Genomic DNA, 25,615 nt, shown 5'->3' with positions numbered 1-25,615 from the left:
TGGCATTGCATTTACAGTGCATCAGCGTAGGTCCATTATCTCGCTGGCATCCTTGTCACAACCTTAAATGTTTAAAGTGAAACAGTAGCACTAAAAGGAGGGTTGAGAGGGAGACAGACCCCACAGAAGGGAAGGGAGTTTGTCTGGTGGCCTATGCAGATCCTCAGGCTTACACTTAGGATTTCAGTGCCCTTTGCAGGTTGTAGGAGGAGACCTAATTCTCTGGGGAGGACCCACACAACCAGTCCTGGCCCTGTGGCTGCACAATTAACCCACTGGCCCTTGAGAGATGCCTACAATCAGGGGGATGCAGGCAAGAGCTTATTTCTCAGGCTTGCCATGACTTAACCTACTCTTCAACTCTCCTAACAGACTCTTACTCTCCTAGAATCATAGAGTTGGAAGAGACCACAAGGGCCATCGAGTCCAACCCCCTGCCAAGCAGGAAACACCATCAGAGCACTCCTGACATATGGTTGTCAAGCCTCTGCTTAAAGACCTCCAAAGAAGGAGACTCCACCACACTCCTTGGCAGCAAATTCCACTGTCGAACAGCTCTTACTGTCAGGAAGTTCTTCCTAATGTTTAGGTGGAATCTTCTTTCTTGTAGTTTGGATCCATTGCTCCGTGTCTGCTTCTCTGGAGCAGCAGAAAACAACATTTCTCCCTCCTCTATGTGACATCATTTTATATATTTGAACATGGCTATCATATCACCCCTTAACCTCCTCTTCTCCAGGCTAAACATGCCCAGCTCCCTCCTCGCCAGCTGCCCATCTCTGTGGACTTGCCTTCCGCACCGCAGCACTCTCAGGCCTGCTAGACTCTTAGGGGTTACTATGGCAACCAATTTCTCAGTTCCAGGGGGTACCACTTTACTGGATGCTGACCTGGTTATTCTGAGGCCGAGTAGCAAAAGCCCCACACTCACATCGTTGCCTTGATAAAAATGGTGAAGCAAACTGAAAATAGCTGATAAAAGACCAGATTCATCAATGGAGGTGGGGGAGGAAGAATGTGGTAGCTGAAGACCTGGTCTATGGGAAGCAGGTCCCATCTTTAGTCTTGGTCATCTGCTGTTAAATGAGCACAGTTAGCAGCAGTAGAAATGAGCCACGCCTGAGGTCCCTGCAGATTTGCAGCAAAGTCAGCACTGGGCTAGGAGTTTAACCCAGTGGTTTGACCCAGTACCACAGAGAGAGAGAGAGATAAACTGGATAGGAAAATTACATTTTGATAACCCAGTATTCCCTCAGCCCCCAGGGCACCTGCAACATGATAAAACTGAACATTCAGAACTGGATAAATATGGGAACTTGGCCTTTAACTAAGGGCTGGCTGTTGTCAGGCTGGTCAGGCCTCCCATAGCCTTTGGCCATTTGGCTTGACTTACAGATTGCATGCTAGCCAGAGAGTTGCCCAGTGGCAAATGCCAACTCTGGTCCTCATGCCAGCAGGAGGCCGACAGCTTCGGCTCAGCAGGTCCAGCCAAGCGCAGGAAGTGCTACCATCAGCCTGACTCTAAAGAGATCTCTCCTACTGGATCAGCGGCATTTTTCAAAAAACCAAATTCAACATAGCAGATGAGCAACCGAAGAAGACACAGACGTAGAAGAATCAGGCATGTAATGCGGAAGGCATTTAAGCTTCACTCCTGGCAGGTGTAAGTTGCCCAACACGAAAGCCTGGTATATATTTCATCATGGTATATATTTCTTGACACGTATCTATACATATCCATATGTATAAAACTGAATAAAACATTTTTAAAAAATAAAAAGACCTGGCAGAATGGATAAACTAAGCGAGGTGATTTGAAGGCGAGAAAGTGGAATGTGGGTCAGAGATCTGACCAACCCTTTTTCTGTCCCTACTACCCTCAGTGGTGCATCTCGCTTTATTGGCTGAGGGAGCCGGCGTACAGCTTCCGGGTCATGTGGCCAGTATGACTAAGCCACTTCTGGCGAACCAGAGCAGTGCACAGAAACACTGTTTATCTTCCTGCCGGAGCGGTACCTATTTATCTACTTGTACTTTGTGCTTTCGAACTGCTAGGCTGGCAGGAGAAGGGACTGCAAACTCTTGTTTAAAAACCTTCAGTGAAGGAGAGTCCACTACCTTCTGAGACAGTCTGTTCCATTGTCAAATGGCTCTTGCTGCCAGAAAGTTCTTTTCCACCTCTCAGTCTTCTCTTCTCTAGGCTAAACATCCTTCAACTGTTCCTTTTTTTTTTTTTAATAAATTTTTTATTAAATTTTCACATTTTATCAAGACAAACATACACACACATAAACAAAGACAACACGTATGAAGTTTCATAACCTTACTTTCCTAACCCCAGTTCTTGACCTCCCCCCACCCCCCCTTCATACATCCTAGTTCAATTAAATTAACTCAGCAAATTCATATCTCTCATCCTTTACATATTATTATTGTATATATATATTTTTAAAAAACCTTTTACTTAGCCAGATTTTACTTATCCAATTTTCTTATAAATATTAAAACCTTTTCTAAGGTCGACTCAAGTTCCTTCCACGAATTTCCCTTTTATCTTAAAAATAAATCATAATAATCAAACACAAAAGTCATAAAGATTTTTTTTTAAAAAAAATTCTCCTTTCCCCCCCCCCCCAGCCCGGTTTCTGTCCCTTCCAAATGTCCCCACGTCCACAAAAACAGTTTTTAGCCTGGATTCCTCACATCTGAGGCCTTTAAGTCCCTGTCAGTCTCTCTTTGCCGATCTTGTTGGTAGCCCTCCTCATTGGTCCTCGGGTTTCGAGGAAGTTCCAGCTCGGTCTCATCAGAATTTCTTCCATCCAAAGTACTTGACACCAGCTGCTGCAGAAGGTCAACCAATCCATACTCGAAGAGGAAGCCCCAGTCATATTTCTTGTTTCTTTTAAATTCAAATATTCCAAATGTTCCAGGGGCTTCCTCCCACCTCTTTCGCATCTTTCGCAGATTTGTAATCCAAGGGTCTTCTTCTTTGTATTCTAACAATGTAAGCTTGTGGTTGGTAGTCTCCATCTGTACTGGCCCTTGCTCACTCTCCCCCTGTTCCAAAGTTATCTCTTCTGATTCAGCTGCAGATTTTTTCCCAGTCAAATCCATTGTGCCTTCAGCAGAGTCACTTATTTTAGAGTTCAAGGTTATAAGTTGTTTACTCATGACCGAAGTCTGCTCCTGCAGTTTTCCCACAAGAAAAAACATTCTTTCTAACTCTGCCTGTAATTTTCCATCTGCAGCCATTGTAATGTTTCAATGTTTCCCCTAGGGGGATTCTAGTTACTTAATAGTCTTTTCCCAATAGTCCTTTACCTTGTTATTTCCCTACTTTATTTCCAACCACTTTAGTTCAAATGTAGCAAATTAAGTCCAAAAAAGTGTTAAATAGTAAAGTTTTTAACTTTCGCTGCCCGTTTGACAGCTCCTTTGACAGCTGTCAAACTCCTCGTTCCTTTTTCTCCAGCTCACATAGAGGACACCCCCGGGTCTGGGGAGGTTTAAACAAAAACTTCTAAAATTCCACTCTTACTCTCCAGCACAAATCTTCTTCTGTCAAATTCGTGCAAATATTATCTTTTTACAAAACACCAAAGAAAGAACTCTCCACCTTAGTTCTCTGATCTTTGCTTTAAATTTTCTGTAGGCAGGAGGGTGCGGACTTCCCTTTAGCACATCCCCCGATCGTGCCGAATTCAAGGATAAAATTTTTAAAGTCCAAGTTCCAATCTACTCACGGATTAGTTAAAGTCCGAATTTCAGGGAAGAAAGTCAGCGGTCTCCGGCCATGGCTCGCGGCTTCGCTCCACTGCAGTAGCGGTCTACTCACAGCACCACGCCACTCCCCGTACCCTCTCCGCAGCCTTTAAAAAGGCTCTTCGTGGGTTGGGGGGGCGCTTTAGGTGCCCGCCGAGTCACCAGGTCCGCAGGCTTCCGCGCCTGCGGTTTCTAAGGGTCCCCGCGTCGCCGTCGCGGTAAGACCCGTCTGCAATGGAGCCGATTCCCTCCGGAGCTCGGAGGGAATCCACCATTAACCGGATTGCGCTAACTCGGAAGTCCTTCAACTGTTCCTAAGGCTTGGTTCTCAGACCTTTGAGCCTCTTGGTTGCCTTGCTCTGCACACCTTCCATCTTGTCAATCTCCTTTTCCACTGGGTGGGAGGCTTTTGTCCTGAGCTGAGCGACATGCCAGCCATGACTGATGGAAACGTCCATTGGGAAAATGCCAAGGCACTGAAATGCCAGAGCTACATTTAAAAGCACGAGAACATCTCAGGAGAAGGTTAAACGGTTGACTGTGCTGCTTCGTCAATGTGGCATTTGCATCTACGGCATCTTAGCTGAGTCATGCCAGCTGCACGCTTGATCCCCAGCTAGCCACTGCTGACTCAGACTGGGTGGCAGCACAGCATGGAGGGGGAAACAGGGGAAGCTGCTTAATAATAATATTATGCATTCATATATGAATTATTTGTATACATTCATATTCTACTCTTCCTTCAAGGACGGGGTGGGTGGGCACACACATTTTATCCTCACAACAACCCTGTAAGGTATGTTAGGATGAGTGATAGTGATTGGTGCATCCGCCCCAATGAACAGAATTTGAACCTCGGATTCCCCACTCTTTGCCCAACAGGCTAAGCACTACACCACTCTTGGCATTTAGTCTCCTCAGACCACTTCACGTGAATAATTTCAACAATCCTGGTGCCATTCCTGTAAGGAAGGTCAAATAGCTCACCCTTCCCTCAGAGCAGATGGCACTCTGAAGCCATTAGATATCTCCTTGCATATAGTCAAGCCAGAGAGAGTTGATTGGCGAGGAGACATTTGAACCAGGGGTGTCTTGGAGAACAGTTTTTGCTCTTTGGACCAGCACAGGAAGCTTAGCAATTGCTGTGTGCTGTGACTTTAGACCTGAAGGAAACAAACAAGCACACCTGTCTGGTTTGCTCCCATCCCTTTATCAGGAGTTTGAAGCTGAATAAAGTCCCCCTGGATGATGTAACCGTGTTCTGGATCCTTCACCCCCCCCCCCAAACACACTATTTATGTGTACAAAGTTTATAAGTTATTATACCACAAAGACAAATGCAGATTTTTCCAGGTTCTTCATTGCTGAGCTGGTGAAGTCTTAGCCACTCGTTCAAGCAGTGAAAGATGCACCCTATGCTTTCTTACTTCAGAGTAAGTCCCACTTTAAGATTCACTTCCAAGTAAACATGTCTAGAGTCAAGCTGCTACACTAAATACCCGCTCTTGAAAGCTGAATCAGAGCAAAAGGCAATATGCGGAACACCAAAATAGCTGTTTGCTCTTATTGAGCTTTAAAGAGTGAGTTTTTGGGGAGACAGCTCTGGATCAAAAAAAAGGGTGCTCAGACATGAAGCTTTAAAGCGCAGAGCTGTGCCTGCAAAGAGCGGGGCGAAAGGTTAAGCATGAATATGCCTATAATTCTGAGCAAATGAACTGGGCTGGTTCTATTAAGCACACTGTGATGGATGGGGCCAAATGGAATTATCCCATTGATCTGAAAGAAGCAGCTTTTAATGTAATCAGAGAGGCGAAATGCCGTTAAAAGAAGAGGCAGCAGGACACTATACTTCCTCCCAAACCTTTGAGTATCTTGGGGGGGGGGGACTTTCCAGATGCTGAAGGCGAAGGGAGTTCCCTAAAATAAGCCTTCCAGATGCTTTGGATTAAAATTCCCATCAGTCCCAGGATTCACACTACAGTACTGTGTTGGCTCTGGCTGGGAGTGTAGTCATAGAATCATAGAATCATGGATCTGGAAGGGACCCCAAGGGTCATCTAGTCCAACCCTCTGCAATGTCGGAATCATGGCTAATTAAATTAACTTGACAGTTCATAACTTCAGATTTAATTAACTTCACACTTAAAAGGCCAAACTACCCTTTCCACACTTCCCAGAGCAGTAAGCAAACCAAAACACAGCCTTCCTCTGAATCTTGTGTTACAGTCCTCCAACCAAATAATGTGCACAAAAGTCCACATACCAGGGCAGATGTGTCCAAAGTCTGTTTTGGGGGACTAATCTGGCCACCCGACTGGTTTTATGGTTTTATCCGGGCCCCCGTGGCAGTTTATGTATTGGTGTCAAATCCTAAAAGATCAACAAGTTCACTCCTAGAAAAAGCTCAACAACTTTGGAGTAAAATCGTTAAAAAAGGTCGGCCCTCACGCATGTTCACTTCATCAAATCTGGCCCTCTTTGAAAAAAGTTTGGGCACCCCTGTACTAGGGGGAAAGTGTCCATACATGCATACATTGGTGGAAATAATATACAAAAATGCATCTGGAGTGTACAAGGTGAAGAAGACTGCCTTGTTATCTTGAGGGCAGTCAGATAAGCAGACTGACCTGACAAGTTGGCAATAAGGGAAAGGTGCATTTAAGAATTTATAATAAAGAGCCAGTGTGCTATACTGGTCAGAGTGTTGGACTTGGGAGACCAAGATTCAAATTCTCAGTGAGCCATGATGCAGCGCAGTGCCTTTTGGCCTAACCTACTTCACAGGGTTGTTGTGAGGATTAAATGAGAGGAGGGAGAACCATGTATAAACCGCCTTAAGCTCCTTGGAGAAAAAGATGGGATATAAATGCAACCAACCAACCAACCAACCAACCAACCAACCAACCAACCAATCAATCACAGCACTACCCAGTGATGCCCTTCCTGCAACAGCCAGTCAGCTGGAGGGGAGGGTCCCATTTCTGGCATCTAAGCATCTTGGCCACACCTTGTCTCTGGCCCTTGGATGCAACAGTTTTCTGATGGAGCTGTGAATCATCTCTCAAATGTCAGTTACATAAAAGAGGAAGAAAAATCGATATGTATTTTGTGACCTAATCAAACAGATGGGAGAGAGAGGAAGCCAGCGGGGATCGATAGGGAAGTGGAGGAGTCATGGCCTGGTCACTTAAAAACCCTCCCTGCTGTGATTTTCCACACAAAAATATTGCCCCATCAAAGAATTGCCAGGAGCTGGCCTGAAACAGAATGAATTATCTCCATCCCTGGGTCTAATGTGGCATAAACCAGCCAAAAGAGCCATATTAATCCACTTAACTGCTAATGTTGGTTCCTTGGGAAGGAACAAGGCTTCTCATCTTGCAAAACAGGAGGCCTCTTTTCTCTTGTTCTCTCCTGATTGATAAAAAAATAAAAATGAAATGAGGAATATGGAGGCCCTTCTTTGAGGGGAGAAATCCATTTGGTGCCAGAAAGGAAAGAGATGGTCCTTTTTTCCAGGAAAGGATTTGCTGTTTTAGGGTGAAGACAGACATGACATTTTAAGGGCCAGGAGACGAGGCTGTTTTGGGAGAACATGGCTTGCGATATATATATAGCATTGATTGTTGACCCATCATTTCAAACTGCCCCTGAGTGCAGGCAGCCAAGTCACCTTGCAGAAAACCATTGTGCTCTCTGCTCATGTGTGTGTGTTTGTGTTGGGGGGGAATAGTTCATGCCCAATTCACAGACAATCACTTGAACCCATTTTTAAAAAAATAATGTGATCTTTGCTTTTATCTACACAAAATGTCAGAAGTTCCAAATGCATGTGATTCAGTTAAGAACAACAAAGAGTCTTGCAGCAGCACCTTAAAGAGCAGCTAATTTATTATGGAATATAAGTCTGCCTCCCCCAGCCTGATGCCCTCCAGGCAGTTTAGACAGCAACTCCCACCAGCCTCCGCCTGTGAAATATACTCAGAGTCGCAAAGTGATTTCATGCTCTTTATTCAGCTCATAGTGGTGAGGAGGAATGAATGAAAGTCCCCTCAAGGTATCTGCTTTATATACATTATTTACACAATGGGCTGCACATGATTGGCTAATTCCGGAATTCTACTGTAAGCCAATCAGGTTGTGGATTCACTTCTATCTGGAGCATGATTGGGTAGTTCCTGCCAACCAATCATACTGCTGCATTGTTCTAGGACCAATCAGACTGCTGCATTCTGAATCCTATTGTTCTAGGACCAATCAGGCTGCTGCCTTTTGGATCCTATTGTTCTAGGGCCAATCAGACTGCTGCAGTTTGGATCCTATTCAACCCAGTACATAACACCCCTCCCCTCTAAGTTCCAGTCCTGCCCGGGAGGTCGCATTCATAGTCCTCGAGGTACGCCGGTGGCCTACGTGTGCGTTGCGGCCTGGGGTGTTCCCTGGTCCGGGGTTCAGGTTCTGGCTCGTGTTCCAAGGATGCTGGCTGTGATGGGGCTGTTTGGTCTGGCGCAACCGGCTCACTCAGTCGTGGTTCTGGTTCCGGTGTCCTTTCGGCCTCGCAGGTCCTCTCTGTATTTACTGATTCTGCCTCTCCTACTGGCCCCTCGTGCTCTATGGGCCTCACTGCCCCTCTGTTCCCTTGGGACTCCTCTGCCCTTTCCTCCTCCTGGTTTTCTCCTGGGAATCGTCGCCGTATCTGGTCGCAGTGGCGGCGCCAGCATTGCCCCCCATCCGTTAGCACCTCATACGACATGGGGCCAGTGACCCTGGTGACTGTGGCAGGTACCCATGCTGGGCCTGCCCCAAAATTCTTTGCGTACACTGGGTCCTGAGCCTTGAAGGTCCGGGGGTTCTTGCCTTCCCCCACCACTGCCTCATCCTGAGCTCTATCGGGGTGAAGGCGGTCCAATCTGATTGCAAGGCGCCGACCCATTAGTAGTTCAGCGGGGCTCCGGCCAGTCGTTGAGCTGGGGGTGCTGTGCTGTGCTAGAAGGAATGTGGCAAGGCGGTACTCCCAATCCCCTTGCGTCATACGGCGAAGGGTGTCCTTGGTGGTCCGCACCATGCGTTCTGCTTGGCCATTGGTGGCAGGGTGGAATGGCACCGAACGGATGTGGCGGATGGCGTTCTGCGTTGTGAAGGTTTGGAATTCTCCTGACGTAAATGCAGTCCCGTTGTCTGAGACGAGAGTGTCAGGGAGCCCGTGGGTTGCAAACAGCCTGCGTAGTACCCGGATGGCTGCGGACGTAGAAGTGGACGGTACCAGTGCGACTTCCAGCCATTTGGTGTAGGAGTCCACCACTATGAAGAATGTTTTCCCCTAAAAGGGGCCAGCGAAGTCCACATGCAGGCGTGACCATGGTGCTCGGGCGGACTCCCAGGACTGGACTGGGGCCCTTGGGGGATCTGGGTGGGATTCTTGGAAGGCCTGGCAGTGTTTGACCCAGGCCTCTATCTCTCCGTCGATCCCTGGCCACCACACATAACTCCTGGCAAGGGCCTTCATTCTTACTATCCCTGGGTGTGTCTCGTGTAGGGCTGTGAGGACCCTTTTGCGGAGGGGCTGGGGAACAACGACCCTGCTTCCCCATAACAGGCACCCCTTGTGGGCCGACAGTTCATGTTTGCGGGTTGTGTAGCCGGCGAATTCTGGCCTGGGGCTGCTGCTGGGCCATCCCCTCCACACCCAGTCCAGGACCTGGGAGATGACCCTATCTTTCTTGGAATGGTGTGCAACTTCTTGTGCCTGAATGGGGCGGTCAGGAAGCAGCTCCAGGCTCATAACCTCTTGTGCAGGTGCTGGGTCGGGGCCTGTTTCCGGTAGTGGTAGCCTGCTGAGGGCGTCCGCATGGCCCATCGCCTTCCCCGGACGGTGAATCAGTGCATACTGGTAGCTGGCAAGGAAAATTGACCACCTGAGGACGCGAGGAGACAGCACTTGGGGGGTCTGCTTTTCAGGGGCAAACAAGCCAAGCAACGGCTTGTGGTCAGTCACCACGGTGAAGGGCCGCCCGTACAAGAAATCATGGATTTTTTTTTCTCCCTTCACGATTGCCAGACCCTCCTTGTCGATTTGCGAGTAGTTCCGCTCAGTTGCGTTGAGTGTCTGGGAAAAGTATGCCACTGGTACCTCTCTTCCATCCGGGAGTTGGTGTCCCAGGACAGCGCCAATTCCATAGGGCGAGGCGTCGCATGCTAGCACCACCGGCAGCCTCTCGTCGAAGTGTGCCAAGACCGAGTTTGAGACAAGCAAGTCCTTGACTGCCTGGAATGTGGCCTCCTGGCGCTGGCCCCACACCCAAGGGGCCCGCTTGTCCAGGAGTCTGTGTAGGGGCTCTGCTACCGCCGCCTTGTGGGGAAGGAAGGAATGGTAAAAGTTCAATAGTCCCAAGAAGGCCTGAAGTTCAGTCTTGTTCTTGGGCGCTGGGGCATCACAAATGGCCCGTACCTTGTCCCCAGTCGGGTGGACCCCTTCTGCGTCCACCATAAATCCCAGAAAGTCCACCTGAGGCACTCCTAGTAGACATTTTTCCCGCTTCACCTTGAGACCCGCCGTCTGGAAACGGTGCAGAACGGTGCGGAGGCGGTCCTCAAACTCCTCTGGTGTGGGCCCGGCAATCAACACATCATCGAAGAAGGGGGTGACGCCAGGAATCCCTTTAAGTAGAGAGTCCATTAGATTCTGGAATATGCCTGGTGCCACGCTGATACCGAATTGCAGCCGCTTTACCCTGAATGCTCCTCTGTGCGTCACAATCGTCTGTGCCTCTGCTGTGGCCTCATCTACTGGCAGCTGTTGATATGCTTGGGCCAAGTCCAGCTTGCCAAAAATTTTCGACCCAGCCAGGGTGGCAAGAACATGGCTGACCACTGGCACTGGGTATGCATGGGCTGTAAGGGCCTTGTTTATGGTACATTTGTAGTCTGCGCAGATGCGGACCGAACCATTAGGCTTGACGCGTGTGACAATTGGGGTTTCCCAGGGGGCATTAGGCACCGGCTCCAGCACTCCTTGCTCCACAAGCCGGTCCAATTCCTCGTCTATACGGGGTTTCAGGGCAAACGGGACCCGGCGGGCCTTGAGCCTGACCGGTCGTACTGCGGGGTCAAGCTGTTGAGCAATGGGGGGCCCGTATACTGTCCCAATTTCCCATCAAAAACCCCCGGAAATTCCTTCCATATGGCGTCCACGTCCACTTGTAAGCTAGTGTGGTTCACCCCGGTGACGGCTAGCCCCAGTGGTCCAAACCATGCCAATCCCAGTAAGCTAATGTAGGGGCCCTTGACCACCAGCAATTCCAGTTGCCGCGTCCGCCCTCGGTATTGCACCCTGAAGGTCCCCACCCCCATTGTGGGGACCTTACGTTTCTGGAAGTCCCGGAGGGTGAATGGGGCCGGCCTGAGTTTGGGACCCCCAGTAGGACACAGTTTCCTTAAGGTCCTTGCCGAGATTATGGATAGAGTTGAACCCGTGTCAAGCTCCATGCGGCATGGGGGCCCCTCTATCTGTACGTCAACATAAATTTTCTCTATGTTGGGGTGGGGCAACTGGTATACCTGGAAGTTCGTGAGCTCAGTCGAGTTGCCTTGGTGCATTGGGCCCCAGGACCTGGGGCTCTTGGATTGGTCATCTGATGCCTGGCGTCGGGTGGGCCGAGCCCGACACACCCGGGCGATGTGTCCCGATTTTCTGCACTGCCTGCACTCTGCATTGCGGAAACGGCAGGTCCTCCTCTCGTGACTTTCTCCGCAGCTTGCGCAGTTCCCTCCTTCTCGTCGAGGCAGCTGTGGTATGTGGGCTGCTTGAGTGCGCTGCTGTACTCGGTGCACCTCCTCCCTGTTGGATCCTGAGTCGTCGGTGAGGTCTTCATGGTGGACCCTCGGTTGGGATGGCTGGCTCGGCCGTGTCTCTTGCGTCGACCTCTCGGCAGCTTCCGTTGCCAGGGCCTCCTCCAGAGCGACCTGGAACGTTAGGTCCTTCTTAGCGTAGAGGCGTCGTTGCAGCTTCTCATCCCTCAGGCCACCGACGAGGCGGTCACGAAGCATGTTCTCCAGCTCTGAGAAGTTGCAGAACCGGGCGGCTTGGCGGAGAGAGGTCACAAACCCAGTTATGGTTTCCCCAGGGGCTTGCCGCTTTGCGTAGAAGGCATTTCGACGAGCCACCACTGAGGGCTGCGGCGAAAAGTGCCCCTTCAGCTGTTCCATTATTGTTTTGTATGGAACAGTAGCAACGTCTTCAGGCGCAAGGAGAGCCCGGGCGATTTCAAACGTCTCCTCTCCACAGACGCTGAAGAATATTGCCCTCTTCTTGGCATCTTCTTCATCGGTGACCCCTTTGGCTTCTAGGAGGAAGGTGAAACGGGAGGCGTATGCTTCCCAGTCTCCAGATGCTGGGTTGAACGGCGAAAAGCTGCTGTTGGTTGCCATTCTGAGTTCCTTGTGTCCCGGAGCTGAAGCCTGGATACACGGTGCGAGGCAGCGATGCGGCAGGTGGCGGTGCTGCGGTGCTGTGTGTGGCAGTCAGCTCAGCGGGATCCCACCTTTGTCGCCAGTGAAATATACTCAGAGTCGCAAAGTGATTTCATGCTCTTTATTCAGCTCATAGTGGTGAGGAGGAATGAATGAAAGTCCCCTCAAGGTATCTGCTTTATATACATTATTTACACAATGGGCTGCACATGATTGGCTAATTCCGGAATTCTACTGTAAGCCAATCAGGTTGTGGATTCACTTCTATCTGGAGCATGATTGGGTAGTTCCTGCCAACCAATCATACTTCTGCATTGTTCTAGGACCAATCAGACTGCTGCATTCTGAATCCTATTGTTCTAGGACCAATCAGGCTGCTGCCTTTTGGATCCTATTGTTCTAGGGCCAATCAGACTGCTGCAGTTTGGATCCTATTCAACCCAGTACATAACAGCCTGCAAGGCTGTTTGGAGCTGGGGCTGATGGGAGATGTAGTCAGAAACATTCCAGTCACTTAGCCAGCCGTGCCTTCTTCCAGGATGGCCCCCTTCTTTTTACACACGCACAGCCAGCTAGCATTGCATGGTAGCTGAGCATGCTCAGTCTTTGTTGGGTTGGTTTCGGGTGTGTTCCCTTCCACTTCTCTGAGTAGACAGAGCCATTTTGCTGGCATAAGAGAACAGGTTCCCTATCAGACTACATAGGATATCCAGCTCTTCGGTGAAGCAGCTGATACCATTAAGAACCACAACAGGAATAATAAATTCCAAATGACAGTGATTTGAGACAACAAACTTAGCCAACTCATCTATGGTGTCGTTCAACATGGATAGTGAGCTTCCTGCACTTTCATTCATTCTCCATTTTCCACATGATGGTCTTCTCCAAATCACTGCCTTTCCTCTTTTAATCTGCATTTTCTCAAAACACTATCCCTTAAGCCAAACTCTGATAGACAATCCACAGTCAGTCGTACGAAAAGCCACCAAGAGCTTCAGGAGCACTGAGAGAGCAGCATCTCCATGGCCCATTTCCCATCATAAGTCACCCACCAGGGTGCCTTTTCCATCCCAAAGCCTTACCTGAAATCAGACTAAGACAGATCTAAACCATCAGCATCACCCAAGACCTTCTGGCATTGGAAGGCCACAGCCCACAACAATGCCTTGTCCAAAATTGGAAAATTAGCACAAGGGTACTGATAGACAAGGCTGTATATTGCCTCCCTGCTTATTTAACTTATATGCAGAATTCATCATGCGAAAGGCTGGGCTGGATGAATCCCTAGCCGTATCAAGATCACCGGAAGAAATATCAACAACTTCAGATATGCAGATGACACAACCTTGATGGCAGAAAGTGAGGAGGAATTAAAGAACCTTTTATTGAGGGTGAAAGAGGAGAGCACAAAATATGGTCTGAAACTCAACGTCAAAAAAACGAAGATCATGGCCACTGGTCCCATCACCTCCTGGCAAATAGAAGGGGAAGAAATGGAGGCAGTGAGAGATTTTACTTTCTTGGGCTCCATGATCACTGCAGATGGCGACAGCAGCCACGAAATTAAAAGACGCCTGCTCCTTGGGAGAAAGGCGATGGCAAACCTAGACAGCATCTTAAAAAGCAGAGACATCACCTTGCCAACAAAGGTCCATATAGTAAAAGCTATGGTTTTCCCAGTAGCGATGCATGGAAATGAAAACTGGACCAAAAAGAAGGCTGATTGCCGAAGAATGGATGCTTTTCAATTATGGTGCTGGAGGAGACTCTTGAGAGTCCCATGGACTGCAAGAAGATCAAACCTATCCATTCGTAAGGAAATCAGCCCTGAGCGCTCACTGGAAGGACAGATCCTGAAGCTGAGACTCCAATACTTTGGCCACCTCCTGAGAAGAGAAGACTCCCTGGAAAAGACCCTGATGTTGGGAAAGATGGAGGGCACAAGGAGAAGGGGACGACAGAGGACGAGATGGTGGGACAGTGTTCTTGAAGCTACCAGCATGCGTTTGACTAAACTGCGGGAGGCAGTGGAAGACAGACGTGCCTGGAGTGCTCTGGTCCAGGGGGTCACGAAGAGTCGGACACGACTAAACGACTCAACAACAACACCAACACTGATAGAGCAAGTCTGACTTGTTAAAGGTGCGACTTTCCTAGTGGCTTCTTCAGGCTGTCAGGAACAACTCCTTCCCTCAGAGAGGGATTAACTGCCTCAGAGGTCCACTCACTCAGTCCCAATCTTGCTGTTTTAACTGGCCAGGATAGGCAAGGACCAAGCAAAGAGGCCACCAGCCTCATCCCACAGAGCCACATGCCTCCAGCGTCAGGCAAGACAACCTGAGCAGGATCCATCAGGCAATGCTTCCTGGTTCCTTCAATCTCTGAGGGCTCATCCACACTTCCGCTTCTACCGTGCCTGGAAAGCACTGGTCTGAGCCCTTTTCCTTTTGTCCTGCTCCTTTCCAAGGGAAAACCACTCTTTAGTAATAAATTGGAGCAAAAGCTAAAGCTAATCCAGAGGAAACCCAAATTGCTGTTTGCTCTGAGCTCTGAGCAGATTCGCCCAAGGGAAAGCAGTGAGACGACAGGACTCTGCCATAGCCAGCAGTGTGTCGAGGTCAGCATGGATGGCAGGGTCAGCCTGGCAGGGCTCAGCTCCAAGAGGTTGAGCAAAGCCAGCCCAACACAAACCTATGTGCACCTTGCAACTCTGAGCGAAAGCTCTCTTGCAACTCTGCTGCTGATTTTGTGCAGCAGAAGCCAACGCGACAGGAATAATTGACACTTCTGCCTGGGGCTGGGAGGCATTCTGGGATATGGTGCTAGGAGTGCCTTCACAATGAAACATCATGCGGGAGTAGAGAGAGAAAGGCTTCTCGGTGGATTTGGCTCGGAGCAAATTCCCGAATAGAGTTTTCGCATCCACGACAGCTACCAGATTAACTGAAACAAAGACTGATGTCCTCTCCATCATGTACGGAAGGCGGCCCACATTTCCTCTCTACACTCTCTGCTGTTAGTGGAGCTTCCTGTCTTGAGCATATCAGATGCCTGGCAGCCACGGATGGGCGAATCTGTCCATTTCAGTTCTTTCTCCGTTTCTTATTTTCCCCCAGCCCTAAGTTCCACTTGCCCTCTTTCAGCGTCTATTTGCAAATTTTCCTTTGCAAAACGTCAGGATGAAAACCCGTTTGCGTTTCTAGGAGCATTTTTGCATGCAATCAAATTTTCCTGCAAGCCCTTTATTGTAATGCAGTGTAGGTTTGTAAGATACTTTCACTAATAATATTAGCATTTTGCACTGAAGAATCACATCACAAAAATAAAGAAAAATGCAGATTTTTAAGGATTAACAGTGTTCCAGATTGCTTATTGGTTCAGAAAGGGTGAATTAGGAATTAAAATGCAAACTGATTTATTCTTACTGCTGCCTATAGTATTATTTATTTAGAGCATTTGCACCCTGCTCTTCAGTCAATTCCAGAGTGGCTTAAATAGGAGCAATCAAAACAAGACGGTCCCTGCCCACAGGCTTGCAATCTAAAAGAAACAGGCACACAAAGGAATAGGGAGAGGGAAGGAAGAGGGGGAAATCAAACTCAGGCGCCAATCTTGAAACAGTTCTTAAAACGACCGGCTGGCATAGTTCAGGGGTAGGAGGTGCCTGGTGGAGCTGGTCTTACGGTGAAGCTGAGCGAATGAGTCTTCTGTTTCCCATCTCTCCCACTGAGAAAGTGGTGGAATGGCTGCTCCAGTAGGGCATGCCATGTTAGAGGGTGAAACAATTTTTGCAAATTTCTTTAGTGAGGGGTCTTAAAAATATGTTTTTAGGTGTGAGGAATTCAAATCTGCTATTATTTTGGTGACTGGAGAACATTTAGCTTGTTAAGTCTATGTTTGATAAAGTACATAAACTGATTTTGGAAAACCAAAGACTTATAATTGTACCTTTTGAAAGTGCCATGTAATGCTAAATAAATAAATAATGATATATGATATAACTGCACATGCTTTTAATGATTTCTGTGCAATTTTACCCACATTCTACTTATCAAGCAAAACAAAATTATATTTATTTAACCAAATATCTTTTGAATTCCCAAGTTATGTTACAACTTTTTAGCATCCCTCATTTTTGGAAGTTGAAGCTGACAACAATTTAACAGGCCCTACTGCTCCGGTATCTCTTTTTGGGATGAACCACAGAGATACAATAAAGCCAGTCTCTTTCCTACCCACTTTCCAGGTTACCAACACAGCCACCCCCCCACCCCCCACCCCCCACCCTTTTGGGCATTTTGACCCTAATGACAGCACCATTTTTTACTCAAGTAAAAAAAAACCCTCAACTTTTGAAGCATTTGTCTGCAGTTTAATAAATCAAGCTGATCTCAGAATGTAAATCAATACTACAGCAGCCATGGGCAGACTTCCACCGATCGCGGCAACCTCTTGCCTCTCCAGTAACATCTAGCAAGGCACAAAACAATACATGGCTCCATAATGCAGATGGTGAATCAGAGGGGGGTGGGGGGTTAAGAAGCTTGCCGTGGGTCCTGTTGCATGGAGTATTTGGCGGTGCCGGCTTGCAGGCAGAGGAAACAGCCACCCTGAACATTCACACTCCATATCACCACCTTGGAAATGGTGAGAAGGGACACTGTTGCCCAGCCTCCGCCAACCAAGCTGGTGCCCTCTAGGTGTTTTGGGCTCCCAGCTGCCCCAGCCAGCGTGACCATACAATGCTGGGGCAGATGGGAGAGAGCACCCTGTTGGGAAAGGATGCTGGAGTCTGAGAGCATCAGAGGAACTCAGTGGCCTTAGCGGCAAATAGCTGCCATCCAGGCATGGTGGGTTTTCTGGCAAATATTGAACTGGGAAATTTTCTGCCACCCTAAATCAATGGAGAAAATTAATTAATTAATTAATTAATTAATTAATTAATTAATTACATTTCTATACTGCCCTTCATCTAAGGTAAAGGTAAAGGTACCCCTGACAGTTAAGTCCAAGCACGAACAACTCTGGGGTTGCGGCGCTCATCTCGCTTTACAGGCCAAGGGAGCCAGCGTTTGTCTGCTTCCGTCGACAGTTTTTCCGGGTCATGTGGCCAGCATGACTAAGCTGCTTCTGGCGAAGCCACAGCAGCGCACTGAACCTCCGTTTACCTTCCCGCCAGAGCGGTACCTATTTATCTACTTGCACTTTGACGTGCTTTCAAACAGCTAGGTTGGCAGGAGCTGGAACCGAGCAACGGGAGCTCACCCTGTTGTGGGGATTTGAACCGCCAACCTTCTGATCGGCAAGCCCAAACAGCGCAGTGGTTTAAACTTCATCTAAGGATCACATAAAAGCACAATAATGCAGAACAAGCATATGTTATATAGATTAGATTTAGAATGCTTTGCCTTATATTTATTTTTAAAAACATATTCAATGCACAAAATTTTAATATTTGGGCATCCGTTTGTCTTGAGAAAACCCTTTGTGTAGGGTTTACTCCTTAGCCTTTTCTTCTTCCAAAGATGTCCTGCAAGGAGGTGCACATTTAGGATCAGAGTCTTCCTTCTCCTAGATGGATTACCTTCCCAGGTGGATGAGCCCCATCTGCCCCTCACTTCCCTCTACAGCACATGCAGAAACTGCCTTCTTGACCACTGGACCCGCTCAATCTGCCAGAGGCTGACTTTGCATGCAGGGGAAGCCCTTAACCCAGCAGGGATTTGAGACCCATCAGCTACCTGGTTTAGCCAGCCAATCAAAGCCCTTCCCAGGATGTGGCCACTGTTGCATGCTGACAGCTTCCAGGAGGCCCAGGTGGGATATAAATATTATAAATCTATAAAAGCCCCCCCCCCATCAAAGTTAGTTGCTAAACCATTGTTGTTTGGTTGTTCAGACTTGAGGCCTCCCTGCTGCCCCCTCTTGCTTTGGTCAGCCTTCTGTTTTAGATTAACCACAGTTTGCCATTTTGCCTGAACCTGACAGATTTTGGGTTAACCTGAGATATGCCTTGTTAAAACAAGCTGTTTTTCAACCATAATCTAAGAAGCTGGCTTGTTTTGACAAACCACAGTTATAATAAACCACCATTTAGGGTTCCTAATGATGCTTAACCTAAAACAGAAGCCAAAGTAAGAGGAAAGGGAAGCAGGACTGTGCAAGCCTGAGACTTACTATGGCCTGTCCTTGTCACAGTAAACAATGGTTGCATGATAAGCGCAAACAGGGCCGCCAGCAATGCACTCCTATGCAGGCTGATTTATAATAATGTCCAACTGAGCTAAATGAGGCTGGCTCCCTAGTATGTAGTGACTAGGCCTATAGCCTAAAGAGTAATGCAAAAGTGTTGAAAACTGTTCACATCCTAATTTTAGCATGCCTTGAAAGCTGAATACATAAATAGATGTGCTCCCTGGGAATAGTCACCCAGAAAAGAATGCTAATTTCAAGTTTAATTTTACATGGAGCTAGTATTCAGGTGGCTCTAGACTGAAGAAGGGAAGGAAGGAACAAGGAATTAAAAATAGCCTTTCATGGCTGCCATCGCTAACCCTGAACCTCCGAGGAGGAGGAGAAGGAAGAGGTGGCTCGATGGCACCTTTCCAAATCATTGCATTGATTTGGGGTCCCCCCCCCCGGGGATTCCCCCAGGAATGCCTGCCCCTTCAATCCCAATCCATTCTGAGTAGAGCCTCGGAGGGTTCATCCACCTCTAGTTTGTTCTCTTACTGTTATTTGACCATAACGCTTGTGCAATTGCATCTGACAGAAATAGAAACCTCGCCTCAAAAGCAGCAGCAAGAGGGAATATCCAAGAATTCTGGAAACGGTCTGTTGCATCCTTGGATGAGGCAGAATTTAACACCAAACATAACCATGGAAACAGAAATGTAGCTTTTTCTAAGCCACGTAGAGCGTTGGAACATAAAGCCTACAAGAGCAAGGAGATGTGTCTGCAATTAGGAAGAGCTTCCAAAGAGAAGTGACAAGGGGAAGGAGATAAAAGGAGGAAATGGTCTAAGCAACCACCTGGGTTGCATACCAGATGCAAAATGGAACTAACCTGCCCAGACCCCAATGTCTTGGACCGCAGCTCCCATCAGCTCCAGCCGGCACTGTCATGCTTCCATCAGCCCCAGCATTGCACAGGATGATGGGAATTGTGGTCCAGGAACATCTGACGGGCATCAGGTTGGGATAGGCTGTTCTTGCCCATTTCAAGAGAAATATTAAACCAGGTAGAAGAAGACGAAGTCAGTGGTACAACACCAAAATTTGGCACCGTCCCACCTCTTGCCTTCCATTCCACATCATAGTTGCAGCGCCCCTGAGGATGTGCACTCAGTGCGACTGAACTGATCGTGCTTCCCTAAATTCACCTCTGACTAAGAGAGTAGGGATTAATAAATAATAATAATAATAATAATAATAATAATAATAATAATAATATAAAAAATTTATTTATACCCCACCCTCCCCAGCCAGAGCTGGGCTCAGGGTGGCTAACACGAATAAAGGTTACACCTAAGCTCTTGACAGAAGGCACTGGCACTAATTGAGCCCCCGCAAGAGATGGGAGTTGGCCCCCCCAACCCCTTGTCTTCCTGACCCAGCCAGAGGACCTCTGTCTTCAAAGGATTTAACTTCAACCGGCTCCCACGCAGCCATCCAGCCACAGCTTCCAAGCATCTGGTCAGTGTGTCTGGGGCCGAGAAGTTGCAATGTCAACAGTTTCCCCAGGAAGATTGCTTGCACAAGTCCATGGCCCGTTTACTGTGGTAGCACTTGCACTCTGGACTGACGTGAGAGAGGCGTCCTCATGGTATTCCTTTCAGTGCCTGCTAAAAACAGCTCTTAAAGACAAGTCTACCCAAACAAATAAATGTTGCTGTATGTTTTTAGTTTATTCCTGATCTTATCTTTTGAATGTTTCAAAGGCTGATTTTTATTGATAATTTTATTGTTTTATTTTCTTTGTATACCGCTTTGAGGGTTTTCTTTTAACAATCAAGCAGTGTATAAATGCTAGGGAATAAATAAGGAAATAAACAATAAATTAACTGAAAAGTTGGTGATAACAGACCTTTCATGGATGAAAACAAGGGCAAGCTCCCCTTCTGTCACCTCAGCGATCTAACTGAGTGGTTCCTGCCTACCTAACCACTGTTTGGTCCTTTGGTTCTTCTTTCCCTCCACTTCTAATGCATCTTTCCTCCCAAAGGAGCCCCGGGCAGCAAGGAGCACAACAAGGTGTTGTATTCAACACAGTGCTGAGGGAAAGGGCTGTAGCATCTTCTGCACATGCAGAACATCCCAGCTTCAGTCCCTGCTGGCATCTCCACGTAGGGCGGGAAGAGATTCCCTGCTTGAAACCCTGGACAGCCGCTGCCGGTCAGTGTAGACAATATGAACCAATGGTCTGACTCATATAAGGCAGCTTCCTATGTTCCATCAGTTCGAGGGTTTTTCCTTGCATGATGCAATGTTCTACCCCCTCTTCCCCACACCTGGCACTTGAGGTCAAACCCGGAGACCCGGCTACCCAATGTCTCTCGCTGGGATGCTGCTCACACCCTTTAGTCCTCATGCCTAACAGAGATAGGCAGGCACAGGGATAGTGCATGCAATGGCATTGGCTCCCATTCCATTGCGGAATTTGACTCACAGTTGCCTGAGCTGTCAGAATTTGCAGCTAAACGTAACATGATGCTTAATGGTTCAAGGGCAGGGTCTCTTTTTACAACTGTAAGCAGCAGCTGTAGTTGCCTCGCCCCCACCCCAAATCCACTACAGTGGTACCTTGGGTTATAAACACCTTGGGTTACAAACACTTCGGGTTACTGACTCTGTTAACCTGGAAGTAGTACCTCAGGTTAAGAACTTTACCTCAGGATGAGAACAGAAATTGTGCAGTGGTGGCACGGTGGCGGCAGCAGGAGGCCCCATTAGCTAAAGTGGTACCTCAGGTTAAGAACGGTTTCAGGTTAAGAACAGACCTCTGGAACAAATTAAGTTCACAACCAGAGGTACCACTGTATGTTTGGGTTGGGTCTGCAGCATGCAGGGAGAGGCAGTAAACACTTTCCTCTGATCCCACACCTGCAATGAGCACTTTCTCCTGAATGCTGCTGTTAGTCGAGGGAGAGTGATCCCATTGACACCAACAGAGGCTTCCGTCCTGCCGCAGTTGGGGAAGGGGGATGATAGTAGGCAGAAAAAGGGTTAACTCCCTTCACCCTGTGAAGGAAATCAGGCCCACCCACAGTAATTTAGCCTGATAAAACATTGACACGCTTTAGCAGACTTTGGTCAAAGCCACAGCCTAGATTTAAAGCATACCCAATATAGATTTAAAGCACATGACTTCCCCCAAATAACACTGGGAACTATAGTTCCCCCTCATAAACATACAATTCCCAGCATTCTTAACAAACTACAGTTCCCAGGATACTTTGTGGGAAGTCATATCTGGTTTTCAGCGATGTCTGAAATAAAGATGGAGCTATGTAGAGGCACTGGTGGCTTCACGGTTTTTCCTGCATCATTATATTTGCATAGCATAAAACAGGGGTTGGCAACCTAAGGCCCACGGGCCACAAGTGGCCCTTGGGGGTCATTTAACTGGCCCACAAGCCGCCCTTGAACTGAGCCGCTCGCTCAGCACGTCCCCGCATGCTGCACTAAACCGGCACACCCCAGTGCGCGGACTTGTTTCTGCGGCACCGGAAATCGTGTCTGCAGAGGCACAGACACCGAAAATCGGATGATATAGTGACATATCACTCAGTCCTAGAAGTCCTGTGCTTTAAATGCATGTTGTGAATCTGCCTTAAGAGAAATGGCTGCCCCCATAAAGTAACCTGGGAAGCATAGTTTGCTAAGCGTCGCCTAACCACTCTTAGCACCCAGGATTCTTTGGGCAGGAAGCCAGGATGAGAGCTTTATATTATTGATGTCTCATCATGCCCACCAGATGTTTTTGACTGCAACTCCTATTAGCCCCAGTACTTAGCTTGTAAGCTCTTTGGGGCAGAGGCCTCCCCTTTCCTACCATTTTGCTTCTGTTACTCTGTGAAATACCAAGAGAAGGATCAATGCTCAAATTACAGGGAAGATGAGAAAGAATAGGGTATCGTTCTTTCAATCCGTGGGCCCCAATCTGTGACTCATTTCTACTGGATTGAAACCATGCTGCTCCCACAACCTTCTGAAAACAGTGGCTAAGGAGGACAGCCGGACCCCACTCTGCTCCCCTGTAATTCAAACATGGCCCACCAGCAGATCGTCGCTTGAGTCAACAAAGCAGACACTCCTCCTCATCCAGGCCCAAAGCCACAGAGGCTGAAAGAGGTTGGAAAGATTCTCTTGAAAACAGGGAGGGGGTGAAAGGATGCCCCCACCTCAAAGCATTCTGAAAGAGGAACTACGGGGTCTCATCACAGAATTCTGCAGTTTGAGCACTGACAAGAGACAGTGAAGAATGGTGGTTCAAGTGTCAGACTAAGACTTGAGACGCCAGGGTTCAAATCCCTACTCACCGGGTGACCTTGGGGGCCAGTCACTGCCTCACAGGGTTGTTGTGGGGATTAAATGAGGAGAGGGAGAACGACATATGCCACCTTGAGCACTTTGGATGAAAAAGTTGGGATATAAATGCAATAAATGCATAAATAAATAAAAATACGGATGACCCTGGTTGATAAACAACAGCACCTAGAGCAACCACAGACCTGATAGTTGGAAAGGGAAGTAGGTTTGTTTTCAAAGTGAAGCTCAGGGCTGCAACACACTCTCTCCTCCTTAGACCTACTGAGCATGTTCCGATTATTTCGCAGGGGCTGTGACTCATGAGACCTCCTGGAAGAGGAGACTGGGTGAGCCATGGCTGCAGCAGCCCTCACGATGAGGAGCTTGCTTTGACAGTGAGAAAACAAAAGAAAGAAATGAATATTCAGCAGGGATGAGGCCAAGCCCAGGTTAAGTGTGGCTCAGGAGTCCTCCCTCCTCCTTCCTAACCACACACAAGGTGGAGGAAGAGAACCTCACAGACACAAAGAGGACCCTGGATCCGGCCCAGAGAATCAGCCGCCACAGTGACACTTCCCAGCATTTTCCAGTCACTTCAAAGTGCAGAGCTAAGACCCACCTCTGTTGCCAAGTATCTATGTGTGAACCCGCTGCCTAGGAAACCAGAGGAATCCCCAGAGATCAAACACCAGAGAATCTCCATGGCATGTAAAGCCAGATCAGAAGGTTTTCATTTTTAGGGATCAATGTGTCCATAATACACCATAATACACACACACACACACACACACACACACACACACACACACACTCTTTAAGATGACCAGCAGCCAATTCTGTCCAATGGGCTGCTGCTGTGTTGCAGCATACAGGGCTTTTGGCCACGGTCGGTTTAAAATTGTTGCAAAAACAGGCCAATCTGGTTTATGCAAACCGTGCAAGAGAGTAACCTCCACCCCCATCCCCACCTATATTCCAGCTCAAGAAACACCACCTGGGCTCTTGGGAATTCACTCGCGCGCTGGCGAAGGGAGCAAGCAGCCCACGAAAAACAGCAGCAGCAGCAGCAGCCCCAGCACCTTGGGGTTTTCCTTTTTGCTGCAAGATGGGGTGGGGTGGGGGGGCACCTTTTGACCCACAGATTCACCGGTGCAAAACATTCAACGCCAAATAGGCTTTACCTATTTCTTTAAAAAAACAACAACAACAGAAGCAGAGACAATAAAGTGGAAAGGCGACTTGTCGAAGGTGCAGATGAAATCCGAAAGGTTTGCCTTCTCCTTACCCGTTTAGCGCATCTTCCTTGCAGGGGCGGTTATTCGCTTTCCTCCCCGGCAGCGCGGTCCCTTCTCCTCCTCCTCCTCCTCCTCCTCCCAGTCAAAGGAGCCCACCGGAGGAGCCCATCCTGCGATCTCCGGATCTGTCCCTCGCCGCGCCTCGCGCCTCCTCCTCCTCCTGCTCCTCCTGGTCTCCTTGGGCGCCTTCGCTGCTCTGCGCGCCGCGGAGAAAGAGATCCGCCCCGGGAGGTGGGGAAGATGCCGGGCAGGGGGAGGAGGAGGCGGCGGCGGCAGCAGCAGCAGCAGAATCCAAAAGGGACCCGAGGCAACCTGCCCGCCTCGCCCCGTCCGCTTCGGATGATGACAAAAGGGCGGCTCCCCTCCGCGCCCCCCTCCGGACGGCTGCGCGCACAGCCGGAGGCGCCGCGTCCCTCGGCCACCGAGCCGCTGCGCTGCCTCGTCTTCTGCTGCAGGGAGGAGCGGTGACGCAATGGGCCGTTGGCACAAGGAAGCCCCCCCAGCCGGGCGGGGGGACCCCGATGGGTGGGCCGGAAGGATGCGCCCCTCTCATTTAAGGGGCTGGAAGGAGGAGGAGAAGCCGGCGATTGAGCTGGCTTTATTTGGCTGCGCGGCACTTGTTTTTAATGGCGTTACTTAGGAGTAGGAGTAGGCGGCTGCTCAGGAGTCGACAGGGGAAGGGCACCTGCTTGGCACCCCGAAGCTCCCCAGGTAGGGCGGGGAGAGCCGCCGCTGCCAGTCCGTGTAGGCAGCACGGGGTCGAGGGACCCAAGGGTCTGAGTCGGTGCGCTGCGGCGGCGATCAACAGACCTCGTTGCGCCTGTGGGGAGATGCTGCCTTTGAAATGTAGCGCGCATCTGGCACTGGCGCGGGAGGAGCAGGGCGCCACTCTGTGGCCCGCGAGACGGGAGCCTCGGATGGATGCGGGGCTGCGGGAGAGGGAAGAGGCAAGGAGCCAGGACCACCTCGGCCGATCAGGGGTCACGTTTTTGTGAAACGATCTCGCCCTGCCCGATGAGATCCTTGATGGAAGTAAGTAACTGGATTGTATGCTTAGAGTTCGCGGGGAGGTTATACGACACTGACTCTTTATTGAGCGTTCATTCGGGGTTTTTCTGCTGTGCGGATGGATGTGCCGCTTTTCCACAATGAGCTTCGCCCAGAGCGGCTTACAGCAAACATGCCAAACATCACAATGCATACCACTAGAAATGCAAATAAACAAAATGCAGAGCAGGTCAGTGATTTCAGAAATCACAAAAATCAACAAATTGGCAATCACAGAATAAATTCAATGTTACAAACACCCCCACCCACAAAACCCCCAAATCATCCAGGCTTAAGTACATAACCACAGAGCAAAACAAGAGTTAACCAACGATGAAGTTTCTGGTCTTGCCGCTCTCCAAGGAGCCTGGCTTAAATGCGGTTCAGCTGGCTCCCATATCCTTTCTCCAGAGGAGGCTGACACAGCAGCAAAAGGCAAATGTCGGAGAAGGCAACGATGGTGAGTCTCTTCTCCAGCCTCCTAGAAGTAACAACTGCTGGTTATTGCACTC

At 48.8% G+C, this 25,615-nt stretch overlaps 1 protein-coding gene across 2 annotated transcripts in view; it reads right to left on the bottom strand.

Annotated features, from left to right (window-relative positions):
- ADD2 (adducin 2) overlaps window positions 1-24,357 on the bottom strand; it is an 82,119-nt gene extending 57,762 nt beyond the window's left edge. For both annotated transcript variants that reach the window (XM_079987476.1, XM_079987477.1), the window contains exon 1: window positions 24,047-24,357. The gene's annotated coding sequence lies outside the window, so the exon portion shown is untranslated. The remainder of the gene's footprint in view (window positions 1-24,046) is intronic.
- Window positions 24,358-25,615: the final 1,258 nt, after the last annotated feature.

Source organism: Podarcis cretensis (assembly GCF_951804945.1).
Source record: "Podarcis cretensis genome assembly, chromosome: 8".
NCBI lineage: Eukaryota > Metazoa > Chordata > Lepidosauria > Squamata > Lacertidae > Podarcis > Podarcis cretensis.
The sequence above is the reverse complement of the archived record's forward strand: the minus strand, read 5'-3'. Positions and strand labels throughout refer to the sequence as shown.